The sequence below is a fragment of the Procambarus clarkii genome, unplaced genomic scaffold (genome assembly GCF_040958095.1).
Source record: "Procambarus clarkii isolate CNS0578487 unplaced genomic scaffold, FALCON_Pclarkii_2.0 HiC_scaffold_125, whole genome shotgun sequence".
Lineage (NCBI taxonomy): Eukaryota > Metazoa > Arthropoda > Malacostraca > Decapoda > Cambaridae > Procambarus > Procambarus clarkii.
This window is the reverse complement of record NW_027189158.1, coordinates 950819-956852: the sequence shown is the minus strand read 5'-3', so window position 1 is coordinate 956852 and position 6034 is coordinate 950819.

Below are 6034 nucleotides of genomic sequence, written 5' to 3'. Positions count from 1 at the left end.
ACAATTATAGGAGCTGTATATGATCAAAGCCACAGTTCCTAACGAGATCTCATCATGGGTGCTAGAAGAGGCAGCTGCAGCATTGTGTGGACCCCTTGCTATAGTCTTCAACTCCTAACTTGAAATGAAGGAACTTCATGACATTAGAGAGTGGCAAATGTGGTGCCAATATATATATACATATATATATATATATATATATATATATATATATATATATATATATATATATATATATATATATATATATATATATATATATATATCAGAAAGGAGAAAAACGAACCACGAGCCCACAGAATGATATCGTTAAAAAGTATTTCCTCCAAAATATAGTCTAATTAAATTTAGTCCAATTAAATTTAGAGTCGAATTAAATTTAGAGTCGAATTAAATTTAGAGTCGAATTAAATTTAGAGTCGAATTAAATTTAGAGTCGAATTAAATTTAGAGTCGAATTAAATTTAGAGTCTAATTAAATTTAGAGTTTAATTAAATTTAGAGTCTAATTAAATTTAGAGTCTAATTAAATTTAGTCTAATTAAATTTAGAGTAATTAAATTTAGAGTAATTAAATTTAGAGTCTAATTAAATTTAGAGTCTAATTAAATTTAGAGTCTAATTAAATTTAGAGTCTAATTAAATTTAGAGTCTAATTAAATTTAGAGTCTAATTAAATTTAGAGTCTAATTAAATTTAGAGTCTAATTAAATTCAGAGTCTAATTAAATTCAGAGTCTAATTAAATTCAGAGTCTAATTAAATTCAGAGTCTAATTCAATTCAGAGTCTAATTAAATTCAGAGTCCAATTAAATTCAGAGGCCAATTAAATTCAGAGTCCAATTAATTTCAGAGTCCAATTAAATTCAGAGTCCAATTAAATTCAGAGTCCAATTAAATTCAGAGTCCAATTAAATTCAGAGTCCAATTAAATTCAGAGTAATTAAATTTAGAGTAATTAAATTTAGAGTCTAATTAAATTTAGACTCTAATTAAATTTAGAGTAATTAAATTTAGAGTCTGATTTATATGTTCGAAATGTCTTCCAGAATATTTATTTCCTATTTATATCCACCACCTTCCCTATCCAGAATAGTTAAAGGATGACTCAACAAGTACAACAAGGCTGGAAGGCACGGCATATGACCTCGCCGTCCAGTGGACACGGATAGGCAAGTACGTGCACGTACAACCTTAAAAGAAGCGTACCTAATTCATTAGATCAAAGAGCATTCAGATGGCTTCTTATCCGACTGGCAAATGTAATAATTTTAGCTTACTGGATATTATAGCAGAGAACACGATCAACAGCGTTCTCACTCTGGCCTGATGGGTTAGCAGACACCCAGCCTGGCGGATGCCCTCCAGCCTGGCGGATGCCCCTCCAGCCTGGTGGATGCGCCTCCAGCCTGGTGGATGCCTCCCCAGCCTGGTGGATCACCCCACCATCATACACTACCAGCTAACAAGAATAATATCCTTAAGCGATATCCACCCAACAGCGTTTCAGGCCAGGCCAGAGCATCCCTGTGTGAGGCTCCCACTCGGCATTAATTTAAATTGGTAATGAAGAAATAGATTTATTATTGCCGAGCAGAAAGTTTGAAATAAATCATGACGGAAAGCCGAGCACACGTTGCAGTGAGAGGCAGCACCAGGGAACAAAGGAACTTGAAGTCATTGCAGTTTGCTTGTTAACCGCAACATCTAGGCTCATTACGTCCTTTCTCTCACACACACACACACACACACACACACACACACACACACACACACACACACACACACACACACACACACACACACACACACACACACACTCACACACACACACACACACACACACTCACACACACACACACACACACACACACACACACACACACACACACTCACACAGTCCAAGATATGATGGACCTAGTCATACAGAAATGCCAGGAGGCCGAAGAGAGATTTATACCAACAGTAAAGGGAATAAATAAAAAGGAATATAATAACCCATGGTTTAATAGACAGTGTCAGGAAGCAAAAATGGCCAGCAGGCGGGAGTGGAGGAAGTACAGAAGACAAAGGACAGAGGACAACAGGAATCAGATACAACAGAGCTAGGAACGATTACATTAACATAAGACGAACATCGGAAAGGGACTATGAGAATGATATTGCAATCAAAGCGAAAAAACAACCTAAGTTACTACACAGTCATATAAGAAGAAAAATGTCGGTGAACGACCAAGTGACAAGACTAAGGAAGACAGAGGGGGCATATACTGAAAGTGACAAGGTAATCTAGCGAGGCACTGAATGACAGTTTCCATGGAGTGTTCACTACCGAGCCTGAGGCAGCTCCCATTGTTGGAAGGGGTTACCATAGATGAAAGTATCAGATATAGAGGTGACAGCAGAGGAGGTAATGAAACAGTTGACAACTTTAGATGCAACTAAAGCAGTTGGACCAGACAAAGTATCACCGTGGATACTAAAAGAAGCAGCGCAGGCCCTCAGCGTGCCTCTGGCAATGCTCTTTAATGAGTCACTTATGTCGGGAGAATTGCCCAGTTGCTGGAAGAAGGCAAATGTCGTGCCGATCTTCAAGAAAGGTGATAGGGAGGAGGCACTTAGCTATAGACCTGTATCACTGACAAGCATCCCCTGTAAAATACTGTTAAAAATAATTAGGCTACGACTGGTTGCACACCTGGAGAACATTAGGTTTGTGAACAAACATCAACATGGGTTCTGGACAGGGAAATCGTGCCTAACAAACCTTCTGGAATTCTATGATAAAATAACGAGGATAAGACAGGACAGATATGGTTGGGCAGACTGCATATTTCTGGACTGCCAAAAAACCTTTGATACAATACCGCACATGAGACTGCTGATCAAGCTCGAGAGGCAGGCGAGGGTGGGGCGGAAGGTCCTAGCATGGATAAGGAACTACCTAACAGGAAGGAGCCAAAGAGTTACGGTAAGGGGCGAGAAGTCGGACTGGCGAACAGTAACAAGTGGAGTACCACAAGGATCGGTGCTGAGACCAATTCTATTTCTTGTATATGTTAACGACATGTTTACAGGCGTAGGGTCCTACATGTCGATGTTTGCGGATGACGCAAAGTTGATGAGAAGAGTTGTGACAGATGAGGATTGCAGGATCCTCCAAGAGGACCTGAACATGGTTGCAGAGAATGGTCAGAGAAATGGCTACTGGAATTCAAGCACGAGCAAATGTAAAGTTATGGAAATGGGAACTAGGAGATAGGAGACCAAAGGGGACAGTACACAATGAAGGGGAAACAGCCTACCTGTGACGACGCGCGAAAGAGACCTGGGTGTGGACGTAACACCTAATCTATCTCCTGAGGCACATATAAATAGGATAACGACAGCAGCGTACTCTACACTGGCAAAAGTTAGAACATCATTCAGAAACCTAAGTAAGGAGGCATTTAGGACGCTTTACACTGCCTACGTGAGGCCAGTCTTAGAGTATGCCGCCTCATCATGGAGTCCCCATCTGAAGAAGCATATCATGAAACTGGAAAAGGTTCAGAGGTTTGCAACGAGACTCGTCCCAGAGCTACGAGGGATGGGGTATGAGGAGCGCCTGAGGGAACTGTGCCTTACGACACTAGAAAGAAGAAGGGAGAGGGGGGGACATGATAGGAACGTATAAAATACTCAGAGGGATTGACAGAGTGGACATAGACGAAATGTTCACACGGAATAGTAACAGAACGAGGGGACATGGATGGAAAGCTTGAAACTCAGATGAGTCACAGAGATGTTAGGAAAGTTTTCTTTTAGCGTGAGAGTAGTGGGAAAATGAATGCACTTCAGGAAACAGGTTGTGGAAGCAAATACTATTCATAATTTTAAAACCAGGTATGATAGGGAAATGGGACAGGAATCATTGCTGTAAACAACCGATGCTCGAAAGGCGGGATCCAAGAGTCAATGCTCGATCCTGCAGACACAACTAGGTGAGTACAACTAGGTGAGTACACACACTCTCCTCGATGACTTAAGTATATATATATATTTATATATATAATAATTTACTTGTTTAGTTTGAATAATACTTTTAGTCCACTACTTTCAGAGGTCAAAGTCTTCAAGACAATTTTGAAGAAAAAAAATAATTATATATATATATATAAATATATATATATATATATATATATATATATATATATATATATATATATATATATATATATATATATATATATATATATATATATATATATATATATATATCTTCACGGTGTGTTAATATATGGTGGTCATAAAACTGTGAAGTTATACTCAACAGTGTGATGCCAGTTTATGCTAAATCAAGCAGCCAAAGTGCACTATATAATTATGTTTATATTAAATACTGCAGCGAACGATTGCACTATGATGCAAGCTTATGTTGCATAAAGCAGGAGAAGCATAATATATGTTGCAAGCTTACGCTAAATAGAGCTTCCAGATCTTTATCAGCGAATTAAAGACACTTGTGATTCTGATTGATGTGGGCTAATGTTTTGGGTGGAGTTCGTGCGGGGAACTCCCTTACATTGGCTGAAGAAAGACGGGAGTTGGTGAGAGGGAGAAGGCAATAGAAAAAAAAGGGAGAGAGAGAGAGAGAGAGAGAGAAACAGAGTGGCCAAAGACAAAACAAAACATCCCAGATCATGTATACCATATCTGTTCTGTGACTTACTTCCATGTCTCGTTTGTTCTGATCGCTTTCCTCTCATTGTCATCAGTAGACACATTAACGTGCATCTGCATATTTAAAAGTGGTTTACAACCACCAAATTCAGGCGAATCACAAAGGCGCCAAGGAACAAAAAAGCAGCAGGTCCGGCTCTAAATAATGTCAAGGTCTCGATGCCTGTAATTCACACACTCACACTCTTAAACACAGTCTCGGTTAATTTTCAATAAATTTATAAATAATATGAGATTATATGAGTCAGCAGCGAACCATTGCTCGTGAAGACGTTCCGGGCGGCTGCTTCCGTTATGCTGACACAATCATGGCAGCATGATACCACCCCCCACACCTTGTAACACAATCATGGCAGCATGATACCACCCCCCACACCTTGTAACACAATCATGGCAGCATGATACCACCCCCACACCTTGTAACACAATCATGGCAGCATGATACCACCCCCACACCTTGTAACACAATCATGGCAGCATGATACCACCCCCACACCTTGTAACACAATCATGGCAGCATGATACCACCCCCACACCTTGTAGCACAATCATGGCAGCATGGTACCATCCCCACACCTTGTAGCACAATCATGGCAGCATGATACCACCCCCACACCTTTTAACACAATCATGGCAGCATGATACTACCACCCACACCTTGTAACACAATCATTGCAGCATGATACCACCCCCACACCTTGTAACACAATCATGGCAGCATGATACCACCCCCACACCTTGTAGCACAATCATTGCAGCATGGTACCACCCCCCACACCTTGTAACACAATCATGGCAGCATGATACCACCCCCACACCTTTTAACACAATCATGGCAGCATGATACTACCCCCCACACCTTGTAACACAATCATGGCAGCATGATACCACCCCCCACACCTTGTAACACAATCATGGCAGCATGATACCACCCCCCACACCTTGTAACACAATCATGGCAGCATGATACCACCCCCACACCTTGTAACACAATCTTGGCAGCATGATACCACCCCTACACCTTGTAACACAATCATGGCAGCATGATACCACCCCCACACCTTGTAACACAATCATGGCAGCATGATACCACCCCCCACACCTTGTAACACAATCATGGCAGCATGATACCACCCCCACACCTTGTAACACAATCATGGCAGCATGATACCACCCCCACACCTTGTAACACAATCATGGCAGCATGATACCACCCCCACACCTTGTAACACAATCATGGCAGCATGATACCACCCCCACACCTTGTAACACAATCATGGCAGCATGATACCACCCCCACACCTTGTAACAC